The sequence below is a fragment of the Rana temporaria genome, chromosome 1, assembly GCF_905171775.1.
Source record: "Rana temporaria chromosome 1, aRanTem1.1, whole genome shotgun sequence".
NCBI lineage: Eukaryota > Metazoa > Chordata > Amphibia > Anura > Ranidae > Rana > Rana temporaria.
Window position 1 is genome coordinate 560,848,931 of NC_053489.1, and position 17,749 is coordinate 560,866,679.

The 17,749-nt window shown below is 43.4% G+C and overlaps 8 non-coding genes across 8 annotated transcripts; all 8 read left to right on the forward strand.

The window, feature by feature from the left end:
* Window positions 1–748: 748 nt before the first annotated feature.
* On the forward strand, window positions 749–833 carry TRNAR-UCU. The gene is given in 2 exon segments: window positions 749–785; window positions 798–833. It is a non-coding gene; the product is annotated as a tRNA-Arg (tRNA).
* Window positions 834–1,713: 880 nt separating this feature from the next.
* Window positions 1,714–1,798, forward strand: TRNAR-UCU. The gene is given in 2 exon segments: window positions 1,714–1,750; window positions 1,763–1,798. It is a non-coding gene; the product is annotated as a tRNA-Arg (tRNA).
* An 880-nt stretch (window positions 1,799–2,678) lies between these two features.
* On the forward strand, window positions 2,679–2,763 carry TRNAR-UCU. The gene is given in 2 exon segments: window positions 2,679–2,715; window positions 2,728–2,763. It is a non-coding gene; the product is annotated as a tRNA-Arg (tRNA).
* An 880-nt stretch (window positions 2,764–3,643) lies between these two features.
* On the forward strand, window positions 3,644–3,728 carry TRNAR-UCU. Its single transcript is given in 2 exon segments — window positions 3,644–3,680; window positions 3,693–3,728. It is a non-coding gene; the product is annotated as a tRNA-Arg (tRNA).
* A 10,693-nt stretch (window positions 3,729–14,421) lies between these two features.
* Window positions 14,422–14,506, forward strand: TRNAR-UCU. The gene is given in 2 exon segments: window positions 14,422–14,458; window positions 14,471–14,506. It is a non-coding gene; the product is annotated as a tRNA-Arg (tRNA).
* An 879-nt stretch (window positions 14,507–15,385) lies between these two features.
* Window positions 15,386–15,470, forward strand: TRNAR-UCU. The gene is given in 2 exon segments: window positions 15,386–15,422; window positions 15,435–15,470. It is a non-coding gene; the product is annotated as a tRNA-Arg (tRNA).
* Window positions 15,471–16,350: 880 nt separating this feature from the next.
* Window positions 16,351–16,435, forward strand: TRNAR-UCU. Its single transcript is given in 2 exon segments — window positions 16,351–16,387; window positions 16,400–16,435. It is a non-coding gene; the product is annotated as a tRNA-Arg (tRNA).
* An 880-nt stretch (window positions 16,436–17,315) lies between these two features.
* TRNAR-UCU lies at window positions 17,316–17,400 on the forward strand. Its single transcript is given in 2 exon segments — window positions 17,316–17,352; window positions 17,365–17,400. It is a non-coding gene; the product is annotated as a tRNA-Arg (tRNA).
* The last annotated feature ends 349 nt before the right edge of the window (window positions 17,401–17,749 follow it).

Sequence of the window (17,749 nt, forward strand, 5' to 3'; positions counted from 1 at the left end):
CTTGAGCGTTGATATCAGCAAAATTGGAGGTACCCCGTTGAATTCAGAACAATGAGAGGGATAGGTAAGCTAACCTGCATTCTATTGTTCCCTTCCCTCATTCCAGGTTTAGGCACTAATTTTTTACTGTGTCCTCTTTTGTCAGCCCCACAACCATTTACTGTCCACATCTTGCTACCTTCACCTCAATAAGAATTCCAAAGAATGCCCCATCTTAACCAATGACACCACCAAACGTCCACTTCACTCCCTTGATATCTCTCGCCTTGACTATTGCAACTCCCTACTCTTTTCTCTCCTTCCAAGAACTCCTGTTTGCTAGCTCCCTCAACACTTCCTCCCATGCTGGCCTCTGGGATTTCCCCAGGGGCTCTCCCATCCTCTCAAATTCCCTACTCCAATCTATATGGCTATTTCCCACTATGTATGCCTCAGGTGATCTCTGGAAACTCATCTCTTCAGGGAAGTCTTTCCTGCCATTACCTAATAGCTGAGCTTTTCCTTTCTCCAGCAACTCATCAACGGTACAAATACTGCTACTTAACATGAGCTTCGGTTCCCACCTAAAGATCAAAAGATCTAGCACTAAGGCACATGCCCAAGCAGGTAGATTTCAATCTTAAACTGTATCTGGACCAGATCTTGAGCTCATCCCTATTATTTAGTAGCGACCAGTATTCGGATGTGTTTATTTGCTACGACTTGGATAGTTCCTCAGGCAAGGTCCTCTGACAACATCCTCAGAGAGGGCTCTGTGGCGCAATGGATAGCGCATTGGACTTCTAGCTGGTGTAGTAATTCAAAGGTTGTGGGTTCGAGTCCCACCAGAGTCGGTTTTATATAGTTCTTGTTCATAGTGATGCTGCTCTAATGCTATAAAGTAATGGATTCCATTCATAAGGGAGCTGTAGTGAAGAGGATTTGCCGTAAAAAGTTAATGATAGCGCATAGTGGTTCAGGCTTCTCTTGAGCGTTGATATCAGCAAAATTGGAGGTACCCCGTTGAATTCAGAACAATGAGAGGGATAGGTAAGCTAACCTGCATTCTATTGTTCCCTTCCCTCATTCCAGGTTTAGGCACTAATTTTTTACTGTGTCCTCTTTTGTCAGCCCCACAACCATTTACTGTCCACATCTTGCTACCTTCACCTCAATAAGAATTCCAAAGAATGCCCCATCTTAACCAATGACACCACCAAACGTCCACTTCACTCTCTTGATATCTCTCGCCTTGACTATTGCAACTCCCTACTCTTTTCTCTCCTTCCAAGAACTCCTGTTTGCTAGCTCCCTCAACACTTCCTCCCATGCTGGCCTCTGGGATTTCCCCAGGGGCTCTCCCATCCTCTCAAATTCCCTACTCCAATCTATATGGCTATTTCCCACTATGTATGCCTCAGGTGATCTCTGGAAACTCATCTCTTCAGGGAAGTCTTTCCTGCCATTACCTAATAGCTGAGCTTTTCCTTTCTCCAGCAACTCATCAACGGTACAAATACTGCTACTTAACATGAGCTTCGGTTCCCACCTAAAGATCAAAAGATCTAGCACTAAGGCACATGCCCAAGCAGGTAGATTTCAATCTTAAACTGTATCTGGACCAGATCTTGAGCTCATCCCTATTATTTAGTAGCGACCAGTATTCGGATGTGTTTATTTGCTACGACTTGGATAGTTCCTCAGGCAAGGTCCTCTGACAACATCCTCAGAGAGGGCTCTGTGGCGCAATGGATAGCGCATTGGACTTCTAGCTGGTGTAGTAATTCAAAGGTTGTGGGTTCGAGTCCCACCAGAGTCGGTTTTATATAGTCCTTGTTCATAGTGATGCTGCTCTAATGCTATAAAGTAATGGATTCCATTCATAAGGGAGCTGTAGTGAAGAGGATTTGCCGTAAAAAGTTAATGATAGCGCATAGTGGTTCAGGCTTCTCTTGAGCGTTGATATCAGCAAAATTGGAGGTACCCCGTTGAATTCAGAACAATGAGAGGGATAGGTAAGCTAACCTGCATTCTATTGTTCCCTTCCCTCATTCCAGGTTTAGGCACTAATTTTTTACTGTGTCCTCTTTTGTCAGCCCCACAACCATTTACTGTCCACATCTTGCTACCTTCACCTCAATAAGAATTCCAAAGAATGCCCCATCTTAACCAATGACACCACCAAACGTCCACTTCACTCTCTTGATATCTCTCGCCTTGACTATTGCAACTCCCTACTCTTTTCTCTCCTTCCAAGAACTCCTGTTTGCTAGCTCCCTCAACACTTCCTCCCATGCTGGCCTCTGGGATTTCCCCAGGGGCTCTCCCATCCTCTCAAATTCCCTACTCCAATCTATATGGCTATTTCCCACTATGTATGCCTCAGGTGATCTCTGGAAACTCATCTCTTCAGAGAAGTCTTTCCTGCCATTACCTAATAGCTGAGCTTTTCCTTTCTCCAGCAACTCATCAACGGTACAAATACTGCTACTTAACATGAGCTTCGGTTCCCACCTAAAGATCAAAAGATCTAGCACTAAGGCACATGCCCAAGCAGGTAGATTTCAATCTTAAACTGTATCTGGACCAGATCTTGAGCTCATCCCTATTATTTAGTAGCGACCAGTATTCGGATGTGTTTATTTGCTACGACTTGGATAGTTCCTCAGGCAAGGTCCTCTGACAACATCCTCAGAGAGGGCTCTGTGGCGCAATGGATAGCGCATTGGACTTCTAGCTGGTGTAGTAATTCAAAGGTTGTGGGTTCGAGTCCCACCAGAGTCGGTTTTATATAGTCCTTGTTCATAGTGATGCTGCTCTAATGCTATAAAGTAATGGATTCCATTCATAAGGGAGCTGTAGTGAAGAGGATTTGCCGTAAAAAGTTAATGATAGCGCATAGTGGTTCAGGCTTCTCTTGAGCGTTGATATCAGCAAAATTGGAGGTACCCCGTTGAATTCAGAACAATGAGAGGGATAGGTAAGCTAACCTGCATTCTATTGTTCCCTTCCCTCATTCCAGGTTTAGGCACTAATTTTTTACTGTGTCCTCTTTTGTCAGCCCCACAACCATTTACTGTCCACATCTTGCTACCTTCACCTCAATAAGAATTCCAAAGAATGCCCCATCTTAACCAATGACACCACCAAACGTCCACTTCACTCTCTTGATATCTCTCGCCTTGACTATTGCAACTCCCTACTCTTTTCTCTCCTTCCAAGAACTCCTGTTTGCTAGCTCCCTCAACACTTCCTCCCATGCTGGCCTCTGGGATTTCCCCAGGGGCTCTCCCATCCTCTCAAATTCCCTACTCCAATCTATATGGCTATTTCCCACTATGTATGCCTCAGGTGATCTCTGGAAACTCATCTCTTCAGGGAAGTCTTTCCTGCCATTACCTAATAGCTGAGCTTTTCCTTTCTCCAGCAACTCATCAACGGTACAAATACTGCTACTTAACATGAGCTTCGGTTCCCACCTAAAGATCAAAAGATCTAGCACTAAGGCACATGCCCAAGCAGGTAGATTTCAATCTTAAACTGTATCTGGACCAGATCTTGAGCTCATCCCTATTATTTAGTAGCGACCAGTATTCGGATGTGTTTATTTGCTACGACTTGGATAGTTCCTCAGGCAAGGTCCTCTGACAACATCCTCAGAGAGGGCTCTGTGGCGCAATGGATAGTGCATTGGACTTCTAGCTGGTGTAGTAATTCAAAGGTTGTGGGTTCGAGTCCCACCAGAGTCGGTTTTATATAGTTCTTGTTCATAGTGATGCTGCTCTAATGCTATAAAGTAATGGATTCCATTCATAAGGGAGCTGTAGTGAAGAGGATTTGCCGTAAAAAGTTAATGATAGCGCATAGTGGTTCAGGCTTCTCTTGAGCGTTGATATCAGCAAAATTGGAGGTACCCCGTTGAATTCAGAACAATGAGAGGGATAGGTAAGCTAACCTGCATTCTATTGTTCCCTTCCCTCATTCCAGGTTTAGGCACTAATTTTTTACTGTGTCCTCTTTTGTCAGCCCCACAACCATTTACTGTCCACATCTTGCTACCTTCACCTCAATAAGAATTCCAAAGAATGCCCCATCTTAACCAATGACACCACCAAACGTCCACTTCACTCTCTTGATATCTCTCGCCTTGACTATTGCAACTCCCTACTCTTTTCTCTCCTTCCAAGAACTCCTGTTTGCTAGCTCCCTCAACACTTCCTCCCATGCTGGCCTCTGGGATTTCCCCAGGGGCTCTCCCATCCTCTCAAATTCCCTACTCCAATCTGAAAGGATGTGAGCCACTGTGACTCCATCTTAGGAATAAGTATCCATCTTATATTCATCTCGTCAAGACATTATTATTCTCTCTCTCTGTTTTAGCCTGTTCTAAGTAACCATTTGTTTATAGAACATAGCTTGTTATTCGACCTTTAACGCTTATCTTATGTTTTGGCGTATACAGACAGAGTTCTGTGTTAAAGACGCATTTCAATGTATTGTTATGAGAACATGTCTGCTGATAAACTTGTTGTTGTACCATAAGATGCTAAGACCATATTAGTACTTCCACCTGATGTATGACCAGGTTAATTTCTTCTGTTATCTTATTACTTGTAGAATATTATAAAAGCCATGAATAAAGATATACCATTAGATCATTTCCCTGAACTCGTCTCAGTGTGCAATTTCTGGGTTCAGAAGTGATTTCCGGCGCTGTCTGTGTTATGAGGAACAATGGGGACCGATCGTGATAGTACTTAACCCCTTCAACTGGCGTAGTATCGGCAGCATGATGGCGGCAATATTCAAGGTACGTGTTTAAATTTATTTTTACCTTACCTTGACATATTGCTCGCGATTATGTGAAGTTTTTAAATCTGTGTGGGAAAGGGAGTACGGTGTGTTTTGGAAACACACACAAATAAGACTTTTAGAAAGTCTTTGCATAGTCCTAGGTGACTAAGGAAGTGTTTTGGAAACACAAAGCGTTTTTGGAAAACGCATGAAGTGTTTTGGAAACACATAGAGCGTTAACGCATCAAAGTCCAGGGTGACTATAAATTTTAAGGTGTATACACAAAATAGATTGGCACGTTGTTCCGATAACTCAGGTTACTTTGCTTATCTTTCTATCGCATAGAGTAATAAGATAATTTTGTTTGTGATACAAAACGTAGATGTCGTTCCATAATATACTCTGTGAATATTGTAGGAGTGGAATATTACTGAAACATACAGGACCTAGCCATAACTTCCACATTATCAGATATATTAGTGAGACACCATATAACTTACACCATTTATCTGTTACATCAGCCCGCCCAAAACGCTATTGCAACAACCAGTTGTGGTATAAAGTTAATTGCCATTTCCCTGTGCCACAAGAGTTCATGGGGCAAACTCTGGGCCATTTGCAGGAGTTCATTCTCTGTTTTGACGGTTTATATTAAAACTCCCGCAAACAGGAGCCGCCCGAACAAACACTCTGGGACTGTCTAAAGTCAGTCAGCGCCAGTCTGCACCCCTACATTTTTGAGGTCTTGTATAAGTATACTCCTGTATAGAAGTAATAAGAATATTGTTTAGTGCCTGTTAAGTGCCCAGGATAATGTAAGTAGACTATTGGTTTGATATTACAGTAAATCAGACATATTCTAGAGTATAAGAACATTATTAATGTCTCGCAGATGTTCTGAATGTGTTGTGGGTGTATTGTTTTGTTATTGCGGCAGCCACACATACTTATTAGCAAGCATGCCAGGTGGCTATCGGTCAAGGATGGGAAAGGGTCAGTTATTTCGCAATGGTAAACCCAGAGTCCAGGTGCTGAGGTTAAACCTACATGTGCCAATTGTTTTCAAGGAAGGGTTAACTGTTGAAGGACTCCGGGGTCAGGTAGAAAGGGGGGGAAACAATCTTTTAGTTTGCCCCCGGTCACTGTATCACCTGGACCCCTGTGACATTTCACAAATAATGGGAAAGCCACCCCCACAAGAGGATGTGAAATGTTTTTACCCCACGCTAACAGTGTCAGATAAGGGATTTTCGGCTGCAGCAGTATACCAAGCTCAGCCCGTGACAAAAAATTTGGCACAGAAGCCCGCTGCGCAGTTATCAGCTGCAAAGCAAGATAGTGCACAGACCGTCCCTATGGGGACTCTAAATACCCAGCCCCCGTTAGCAGAAAGGGATATTCCTGGAGTAGCTATGGACACTGACAAGGGACCAGTAAGGGGGGCAGAAGGGGAATCAGACTTACAAGTTACACCCCCTTCTGCATTTTTAAGGTAAAGCTGTCTAGTAAAGGGTGATCTACAGGTCAAACCCAGCAAAAAGACGAATCTTTGCGACCATCTGTGTAATTTAGACAGAGGTCAGATAGTAAAATAAAGTGTTTTGGAAACACAAAGCGTTTTTGGAAAACGCATAACTCTGGGAGTTTACAGTTTTTACTGGGAAAACATTAAACAAAGACAGTTTTGACCTCGTAGCTCTGTTACTAAGATATTGTAAATAACACTAAGACGCCCTGGTTGTATATAGTTTGCGGATGACAGAGGGGAGCTGTTTACGGTTCAAAGGAAATGCTATTTCTTTTGTTAGGCCTAAAGCAGTTGGGAAGAACTGAGGGAAAAATCAGACCTCTGTCCCTGTTCTTTTCTGTCATGTGACAAATGTAAAATAATCGGTATTTGTGTATTTGTGTAAAGGTGATATTGTATATAAAGTGATTGTTTGTAATTATGTGAGGGTACATGAGAGTCTTGTACCTCTACGAACAAAGGTGTTCTATGAGTAAATCACACTGTGAGTAAAATATGTAAAATTGCAAATGCTGATGTTAAGGGTCAATGGACCCCCAGACCAAAAAGACGGGTGAAACCCTCTGTTTACAGAAAAGCGGCCGCGGTGGCAAACGGTTAATTGCCATTCTATTTTTGTTGACAGCGGTTAAGTAGTCAATCAGTGTCTGGGGTCCGTTGGCTGACAGAAACAAAGCATTTGAAAAAGTATTGTTTATGAGTGAGGTTCCGCAGTGAATCGCCTCAAATATCATCGCCTCCTCACCCCTCCTTCCGTACTTGTGAAGGGAAGGAGGAGTTTGGAATGAATTAAGAAATTGGGTTGAGTGTGCCAGAATATCAAAGGGAATTTGTGCATTTATTATTTGTATTGTTTATGGCACATAAGGTACTATGATACATTGTATATATGTATATAGAGTTGTTTGCCTTTTTTTTTGTGGAAGAAGATGGGTTGAACATAGCAAAGCACTGGTTTTAACATGAGTTCAGGGTTGAAGCAGAAGAAATTCTGTCTTCGGACCCAACCTAAAAGGATGCCAAGTTTCTGGCAAGATTCCTCCAGTTCCCCTAGCCCTCAGGTGCCAGCCACAACCCATATAGAGCCCCCGGAGCAAGCACGCAGACAAACACGCAGATATATCACGCAGAATATATCTCCCCGCTGTACCTTTTTCCTTTTTCACATATCTCCCCACAACCTGCTTTTTATACATAAACTTAATAGTTTTTTTGAAAGAGGGGAAGATAGTCCCCGCAGCTGGTCCATGCATCCCCGCATGCACCTACCATGGGGTAGGTCATAGAGGTTGGCTATATCGCAAACCTGCTCGTTAAATATATATTTATATGTGTCACAGTACATCACATATATCGGGAATAATCCAAACATACCACACAGGGTGAAATATGGACACCTCCCCTGTATCCCGTACTACACCTTTCATTCGTCTATGAATGAATTTCACTCACATACCAGCAGCAGTCATCATGGATGTGTTCGTGTGTATAGGCTATCGGTCTGTTTTCCTTCGGTCCAAAACCGATGTTTAGTATGGAAAAGCGTCGGTTCAAAACCCACGCAGGCTCAGACGGGAGCACTCGTTTTTTGTAAACCTTGCATTCCATTTTTGAGATGGCACACTTTTCAAAGTAATGTTCCATTTCTTGCTGAGCATTTGTTTCTTCACTCTATTGCCCGGATGAACACATTGTTTAGCTGATATCCAGGTGGATGCTATTTAGCCAGTATTCTCCCATACAGAATTCTTTTGGTTTTTGCTTCTAAATCTCCTTTCTTTGGAATCATTTTTACCCACATGCCAAAGAAAGGGACAGAGCAAGAATACATTTTAATCATCGTGGATGAGTGGAAACATTCGAATCCACAAGAGATATACTCACGCAGGAAATCATTCCTGGGTAAGGGTGTCCATTGCAAATATTCCATAAATGTAATAAAATGTTGCTAGTAGTTCTCAGAATGTCCTGGTAAAGCCACAGGGTAGTTTCCATTTGAGATTCTTATGGGAAGGGCCAGGACACCCCTAATCTTAGAAGATCTTGATCGGATAAGGGAGGGAAAAATGTCAAGGATAATTGAGTCCAAGTTGAAGGAAATGTTGCTCGCACATCTCTTCTTTCTGTTCACAGAAACCAACACATCCCTTTGGACCTCCTACCACTAGAAGTCCCGGTGATCCGGACAGCCATCCTAGTGGTGAAATCCTAACCTTTGTTTGTTGGAGAATTGCCAAGCCTGGATCCATGCCAGTCGAAAAAAAAGGGTCAAAGTGGATTGTGCGAAGCAAGGCAAGACACAGCTAAAAGCTTCAGTTGCGGACATAAGAGGTGAAGCAAATGTTAATAGAGTTTTAGACAGGAGGTGAAGCAGGTGTTATAAATCCTCGAAAAGCGAATACAGCAAAAAGACTTTGTTTTCTGCTCCAGGTCCTGAGAAACCTTGGACACTCTTGGGGGTGACCATGCTTCCAGTGTTCCCCCAACGTGGATTATAACTAACTGTATATATCACCCAGAAGATTTAGGTGTCATGAAAGACATCTGTGGGTAAAGAACTAACTCTAGCCATGCTGAAAGCCATGCTAGAATGAAGACAGAAAATCGGTGAAGGTTTTACCGACAAAATGTTATTTTTAAAGTTTAAGTTTAAATATGCTTATGGTAGGAAATCATATTACAAATGTTGGATAGGTAGTAAAATCCAGGGGTACCACTAAAATTCCTTTTTTTAAGGCTACTCCTCTAAAATGGTACCCCACTTGTTTGTCTTACTGATGTCACAAGAAAGCTGCACCCTGGGTCCAGTAGAATTCCCCTGATAGCCGTACCTTTGAATTTCACTCCTCTCTTAAAAGGTACACCCCACGTACACCTTACAAGTGTTACTAGGAAATACTCTGATAATACTCTTATTTTCCAGATCACAGGTAGGAGTCATGCACCAGATTGGTGTTTTAAGTTAGGGAACTCCACAAGAGGGGTCCAAGCCTGTCAACACACTGCCCTTAACTTCTCAATGACAGACACCTTCACAAGTTATCTTAAACTTCTCCCACAGCACCTCTTTCTATCACACCCCTGAACTTAACTCCACGTTACTGACATTTCAGTCGCCTGTAGACAAAAGACAGGGGAGGGTGTGTTAGATGGCACAGTCTGATGATCCAAACTTTTATGAACAATCTCAGACCAACATACATGTTAGTGGTTAAACAGCAATGCTTTGAGTAGACAACCCAGGCCATTGATAGATTTAAAGGTTTGTGCTTTAAGTTAGGTAGTTCCACAAGAAGTCTATGACTTGCCAACATGCTGCACTTCCAGTAGCATCGCGGTATAGCTCCTTCTTCTGTACCCCAGACCCTTTATTCCTAGGCGCCAACCCACCTCTATAGTAGGCCAATTGTTGTGAGGTATGACATTCTCCGGTCTCTCTTATGAGCTAAGGAGAATTTTTCAAAGGTTGCCTTTAAACCTTTGATTATACATACATCTGTTGCAAGGATATTATCTATATTATCCTTATTTTAGAATCCCAGTGATGGTGTTAGTCAGCGGCCATGGTCCCAGTAGAGAGGGATATTAGGTGATAGAAAGAGAGGACACCTTCTTAAAACTAGTTTGTACCCCAGGTATCCTCTCAAAATGTATTAATAATATGGCCTGGGTCTGGTTCCCTTCTAGTACAAATTGGGAAATAGGTTGAATGAAGAGGCACAATGATTACATGAGTATTATTGATGATGTACTGAAGGAAAATCCTGATGATATTTCCAAATTAAATATAGAAACTAGAGCAATCAGGAGCAATTAGAATTCCTGGCCGTTAAAAGCATAAGTGCTGCACTCACGGGCCTAGGTAATGTCACTAGGGGCTATGAGTGTTGCACTTGGGTTCATAATACATCCGTTGAGATCCCGGATTATTGTGAAATTATCACCCAACATAGAAAGGAGGTAGACAAGCTATCACAAGAGGCCAGGGATATAGAGTCCCCCCCCCTCTTTTTCCCTTGCCCCCCTCTACCATTCCTGACAGAAACAGGACACATAAATGAGATAGGGGACAAGGAAATGAGGCAGAAGGAACTGATTGTATATCTGTCCAGCAAGGTATTTTTTTCTTGACTAGGGGTTTATTTTGAAAAACTGATTTTTGCACATTAACAGCCACATATCAGGGTATCTCTGTGCAAAATATTGTCATTTGGCATTTGGCCGAAAATCACGAAGGTTTTTGTAAGCACAGCCGTTGAGGAGCATAACATTTTAAATGCTTATTGAGTTTAAATCTGTGTATTAGCTGAGTAAATGTAGTGATGCTGTACATAGCCCTGTTCTGTGGCATAATAATAAAAAAAAAAAAAAAAAAAAGGGGATAACTGAATATCCCAGAACAGAACACCTCTATAAACCCTGTAGCTGCAGGACTTGAGGGAAATTAATAGTTTAATAGTACTTGGAGCACCAGTCTTATCTGATGTGCCATACCACTGCCATATACCATTTCACATCATAGTGATGGGTTCAGCAAATGTGTTTTAGCGTCCTGGTGGACGAGGACATATTCCCTTGTGGGAATCTTCTGGAAATGTATCCTTCACGGCTGATGACTAACCTGGTGGATAATATCCTCCGGGTTATGTACCTTTGGGGTCTATGCAATTATGCTCCAGACCACATTTGCAAGCCCACCTGAGAGACACACCTACACATAGATCAGCCCTGCTACAGTATGTAGTTACTCGTTGGAGGCCGGTTGTAAGGACGGGTGGAGTTTACACCCAGAAGGACACTCTGTATTCAGAGTCATTGGATCCTTTACTTGAGGTCAGTGGATATGTTTGTATACAGAGAGAGAGAGGGGTTCTTTTGGTCTCACCAAAAGGGCCAGAAGTTGTTTTACTTTGGCAGGTAAATCAATCAAGCAATAAGTTAGATTGATTGGCTGTTTTCAGCTTTAGGTTCTTGCTGAGGTAGCCATCCTAGCTTTTGAGGCTCACATGTGGAAGCGCAGGCCCTAGCCTCTAGCCCCTAGCCTCTACGGTGGGAACAGACCGGGCCCAGCTTTCAGTAGCCATGCCAGGCGGCTAAGGATGCTGCATAACAGCCCTGGACACTTGATGGTTCTGTGCAAACTCACAGATTCCACCTAGTTCTGGCCCAGTATAGCTGGGAAAAATAACGACTTTTAAAGGACCCCAGGACGAGAAGAACAAGTGGTCCGCAGGGGGCATCTTCAGAATATCTCTTATGTCTGTCAGCTTCTCTGGCCCCTCCACGTCACCCCTGATGCTGCCACAACCCCCACTAGGCTGGCCCCTCCACAACCCTGAAGCCTGACACACGGAATGTGTCTTTAGTCACAAGCAGTTATGGCTGCCCTGGTGAATGGACATAGTCTAAAAGGGTAAAATTCACCACAGTTGGTTTTATAATATATCACTTCTTGTTTTACCTGCTACCAAAGGTGTCACCAGGGGCTGAACCTCTCTTCCGGAAGTATCAGAAATATATCCGGGTGCCCGAGTGGAGGTATCTGAATAGTACTGTGGTTGTAGCACCCAGATTTGGCCTCCTCGTTATGTTTGTAATGCAGGGGGCAATTGTAGGATTATGGCAGGTGTCCTCACCAAAAAGAACGTGGTGGAAAGCTTTGCCCTGAGGAGTTCCTTTTCCAGAAGTGTTTCAGGTCCCAGGTGTACCTCCTGAGCGATGGTGGTAGGGGATGGGAACATCATTTACCCTGGGCGGACCAACTATAAATATTACCTAAATTGTCAACACCTGTCTGCTCAAAGTTTGGGCAGATACAGAGTTATTCCAAAGGCTAGGACTGATAATGCCTTTTTGGGATTGAGCAGGAGAACAGGGTAAGGTAGTGTCACAGCATGACTATATATACATTGCTCAGCGGGACATTTGTACCAGGTCATTTATGACTTTCACTGTTTTTTCCTGATATACACAAGGGTTCTTTTTGTAGTTTTTTCTGTTTTTTTTAGAGTACATTGTACAGTGCAAAATCAGCTATTAGAGCAGCCAGCACATACCCAAATGCCAGTACTAGTACTATGGGTACAGTGGCACTGCTAGATAGTTATTAAATCTCCAGACACATGCCACAGAGAGAGATTTGAAGATTTGGGCGGATGGGTCTGGAGTTGGTGGTATTTTTCTCCTAGTTTAAGGATATCGTGCTCATATAGAAATAGTGATCCTAATCTTTGCAGTAATACTTTACTTATGTTTTTAATGTTGTATAAGCTCAGTCGGTAGAGCATGAGACTCTTAATCTCAGGGCCATAATTGTATAAATGGAAAGGGGGCCTCGCGCCCCCCAAGGATCTAGTGCCTTATGCAATGTATCTGGAAGCTTATAAATGTGTTCAAGTGAGTTTCTAAAGACACTCCAAATGAGTGACTTGTACAGCGCTTTGAATGTATACTGAAACACCTCGAGACGCTGTATCAAATATCATCGTCTAGCCGTGTTTCACAGTAGATGTATCTTAGGTTTTTTCTGAAGGCCCGATGGTTTACGTCCATCCAAATATCTGTGAGTAGAGCGTCCCATAGCCGCGGTCCTTGGACTGCGAGTCATCGCTCCCCTTCAGAGGTGTGGCGGGACTTGGGACTTGTGGTTATTAAAAATCATGTATAAGTTGTAATTCTCTGTATTACTAGGTGTGCAGCGCTACCCCGCAGAAGCCGATCCCCCACCGTGCAGCTCTCAGCTTAGGATCCTCTTTGGAGAGGTTCAGGCCCCAGCTAGTCACTGGGACCCCTCTTTATGTCCGGATGGAGCTCTGCATGATGCGCAACTTTGGCTGGGTAGGCCACAGCGGCGAGGTCCAGGGATACGCACACCCTGAATGTGGGGACCGTACCTGGAACTCGAACCCCGCGGAAGAAGAAGGCCTCAAGCCAAGGCTGCTGCCCCGGATATGACCTCCTCCAGCATACCTTGTGAGAGGAACCACTCCTCTGGCTGCTGGGGAAGGTGAGTCCGCCAGAACCCCTCTAGCACCAACTGCCGCCCGGGAGTGGTAACACACCCCTGGAACGCAGACTGACCTACAGGACAGTTCTGAGATGACAGCGGCCCAAAATTTAGCAAATTGTGAATGAGAGCTGAATAAGCTCTCCCCTTTTCCCACTAATTTAGCGTAGTGCCCATACTGAAAGTAAGGGGGCACTACAGGTGTATCACCCCATATGTGTATATAAGATGGGTCACCATGTATATTTATGATTCATTTCATGAATCAAAGAGACGATTGAAAGGATGTGAGCCACTGTGACTCCATCTTAGGAATAAGTATCCATCTTATATTCATCTCGTCAAGACATTATTATTCTCTCTCTCTGTTTTAGCCTGTTCTAAGTAACCATTTGTTTATAGAACATAGCTTGTTATTCGACCTTTAACGCTTATCTTATGTTTTGGCGTATACAGACAGAGTTCTGTGTTAAAGACGCATTTCAATGTATTGTTATGAGAACATGTCTGCTGATAAACTTGTTGTTGTACCATAAGATGCTAAGACCATATTAGTACTTCCACCTGATGTATGACCAGGTTAATTTCTTCTGTTATCTTATTACTTGTAGAATATTATAAAAGCCATGAATAAAGATATACCATTAGATCATTTCCCTGAACTCGTCTCAGTGTGCAATTTCTGGGTTCAGAAGTGATTTCCGGCGCTGTCTGTGTTATGAGGAACAATGGGGACCGATCGTGATAGTACTTAACCCCTTCACAATCTATATGGCTATTTCCCACTATGTATGCCTCAGGTGATCTCTGGAAACTCATCTCTTCAGGGAAGTCTTTCCTGCCATTACCTAATAGCTGAGCTTTTCCTTTCTCCAGCAACTCATCAACGGTACAAATACTGCTACTTAACATGAGCTTCGGTTCCCACCTAAAGATCAAAAGATCTAGCACTAAGGCACATGCCCAAGCAGGTAGATTTCAATCTTAAACTGTATCTGGACCAGATCTTGAGCTCATCCCTATTATTTAGTAGCGACCAGTATTCGGATGTGTTTATTTGCTACGACTTGGATAGTTCCTCAGGCAAGGTCCTCTGACAACATCCTCAGAGAGGGCTCTGTGGCGCAATGGATAGCGCATTGGACTTCTAGCTGGTGTAGTAATTCAAAGGTTGTGGGTTCGAGTCCCACCAGAGTCGGTTTTATATAGTCCTTGTTCATAGTGATGCTGCTCTAATGCTATAAAGTAATGGATTCCATTCATAAGGAGCTGTAGTGAAGAGGATTTGCCGTAAAAAGTTAATGATAGCGCATAGTGGTTCAGGCTTCTCTTGAGCGTTGATATCAGCAAAATTGGAGGTACCCCGTTGAATTCAGAACAATGAGAGGGATAGGTAAGCTAACCTGCATTCTATTGTTCCCTTCCCTCATTCCAGGTTTAGGCACTAATTTTTTACTGTGTCCTCTTTTGTCAGCCCCACAACCATTTACTGTCCACATCTTGCTACCTTCACCTCAATAAGAATTCCAAAGAATGCCCCATCTTAACCAATGACACCACCAAACGTCCACTTCACTCTCTTGATATCTCTCGCCTTGACTATTGCAACTCCCTACTCTTTTCTCTCCTTCCAAGAACTCCTGTTTGCTAGCTCCCTCAACACTTCCTCCCATGCTGGCCTCTGGGATTTCCCCAGGGGCTCTCCCATCCTCTCAAATTCCCTACTCCAATCTATATGGCTATTTCCCACTATGTATGCCTCAGGTGATCTCTGGAAACTCATCTCTTCAGGGAAGTCTTTCCTGCCATTACCTAATAGCTGAGCTTTTCCTTTCTCCAGCAACTCATCAACGGTACAAATACTGCTACTTAACATGAGCTTCGGTTCCCACCTAAAGATCAAAAGATCTAGCACTAAGGCACATGCCCAAGCAGGTAGATTTCAATCTTAAACTGTATCTGGACCAGATCTTGAGCTCATCCCTATTATTTAGTAGCGACCAGTATTCGGATGTGTTTATTTGCTACGACTTGGATAGTTCCTCAGGCAAGGTCCTCTGACAACATCCTCAGAGAGGGCTCTGTGGCGCAATGGATAGCGCATTGGACTTCTAGCTGGTGTAGTAATTCAAAGGTTGTGGGTTCGAGTCCCACCAGAGTCGGTTTTATATAGTCCTTGTTCATAGTGATGCTGCTCTAATGCTATAAAGTAATGGATTCCATTCATAAGGGAGCTGTAGTGAAGAGGATTTGCCGTAAAAAGTTAATGATAGCGCATAGTGGTTCAGGCTTCTCTTGAGCGTTGATATCAGCAAAATTGGAGGTAACCCGTTGAATTCAGAACAATGAGAGGGATAGGTAAGCTAACCTGCATTCTATTGTTCCCTTCCCTCATTCCAGGTTTAGGCACTAATTTTTTACTGTGTCCTCTTTTGTCAGCCCCACAACCATTTACTGTCCACATCTTGCTACCTTCACCTCAATAAGAATTCCAAAGAATGCCCCATCTTAACCAATGACCCCACCAAACGTCCACTTCACTCTCTTGATATCTCTCGCCTTGACTATTGCAACTCCCTACTCTTTTCTCTCCTTCCAAGAACTCCTGTTTGCTAGCTCCCTCAACACTTCCTCCCATGCTGGCCTCTGGGATTTCCCCAGGGGCTCTCCCATCCTCTCAAATTCCCTACTCCAATCTATATGGCTATTTCCCACTATGTATGCCTCAGGTGATCTCTGGAAACTCATCTCTTCAGGGAAGTCTTTCCTGCCATTACCTAATAGCTGAGCTTTTCCTTTCTCCAGCAACTCATCAACGGTACAAATACTGCTACTTAACATGAGCTTCGGTTCCCACCTAAAGATCAAAAGATCTAGCACTAAGGCACATGCCCAAGCAGGTAGATTTCAATCTTAAACTGTATCTGGACCAGATCTTGAGCTCATCCCTATTATTTAGTAGCGACCAGTATTCGGATGTGTTTATTTGCTACGACTTGGATAGTTCCTCAGGCAAGGTCCTCTGACAACATCCTCAGAGAGGGCTCTGTGGCGCAATGGATAGTGCATTGGACTTCTAGCTGGTGTAGTAATTCAAAGGTTGTGGGTTCGAGTCCCACCAGAGTCGGTTTTATATAGTTCTTGTTCATAGTGATGCTGCTCTAATGCTATAAAGTAATGGATTCCATTCATAAGGGAGCTGTAGTGAAGAGGATTTGCCGTAAAAAGTTAATGATAGCGCATAGTGGTTCAGGCTTCTCTTGAGCGTTGATATCAGCAAAATTGGAGGTACCCCTTTGAATTCAGAACAATGAGAGGGATAGGTAAGCTAACCTGCATTCTATTGTTCCCTTCCCTCATTCCAGGTTTAGGCACTAATTTTTTACTGTGTCCTCTTTTGTCAGCCCCACAACCATTTACTGTCCACATCTTGCTACCTTCACCTCAATAAGAATTCCAAAGAATGCCCCATCTTAACCAATGACACCACCAAACGTCCACTTCACTCTCTTGATATCTCTCGCCTTGACTATTGCAACTCCCTACTCTTTTCTCTCCTTCCAAGAACTCCTGTTTGCTAGCTCCCTCAACACTTCCTCCCATGCTGGCCTCTGGGATTTCCCCAGGGGCTCTCCCATCCTCTCAAATTCCCTACTCCAATCTATATGGCTATTTCCCACTATGTATGCCTCAGGTGATCTCTGGAAACTCATCTCTTCAGGGAAGTCTTTCCTGCCATTACCTAATAGCTGAGCTTTTCCTTTCTCCAGCAACTCATCAACGGTACAAATACTGCTACTTAACATGAGCTTCGGTTCCCACCTAAAGATCAAAAGATCTAGCACTAAGGCACATGCCCAAGCAGGTAGATTTCAATCTTAAACTGTATCTGGACCAGATCTTGAGCTCATCCCTATTATTTAGTAGCGACCAGTATTCGGATGTGTTTATTTGCTACGACTTGGATAGTTCCTCAGGCAAGGTCCTCTGACAACATCCTCAGAGAGGGCTCTGTGGCGCAATGGATAGCGCATTGGACTTCTAGCTGGTGTAGTAATTCAAAGGTTGTGGGTTCGAGTCCCACCAGAGTCGGTTTTATATAGTTCTTGTTCATAGTGATGCTGCTCTAATGCTATAAAGTAATGGATTCCATTCATAAGGGAGCTGTAGTGAAGAGGATTTGCCGTAAAAAGTTAATGATAGCGCATAGTGGTTCAGGCTTCTCTTGAGCGTTGATATCAGCAAAATTGGAGGTACCCCGTTGAATTCAGAACAATGAGAGGGATAGGTAAGCTAACCTGCATTCTATTGTTCCCTTCCCTCATTCCAGGTTTAGGCACTAATTTTTTACTGTGTCCTCTTTTGTCAGCCCCACAACCATTTACTGTCCACATCTTGCTACCTTCACCTCAATAAGAATTCCAAAGAATGCCCCATCTTA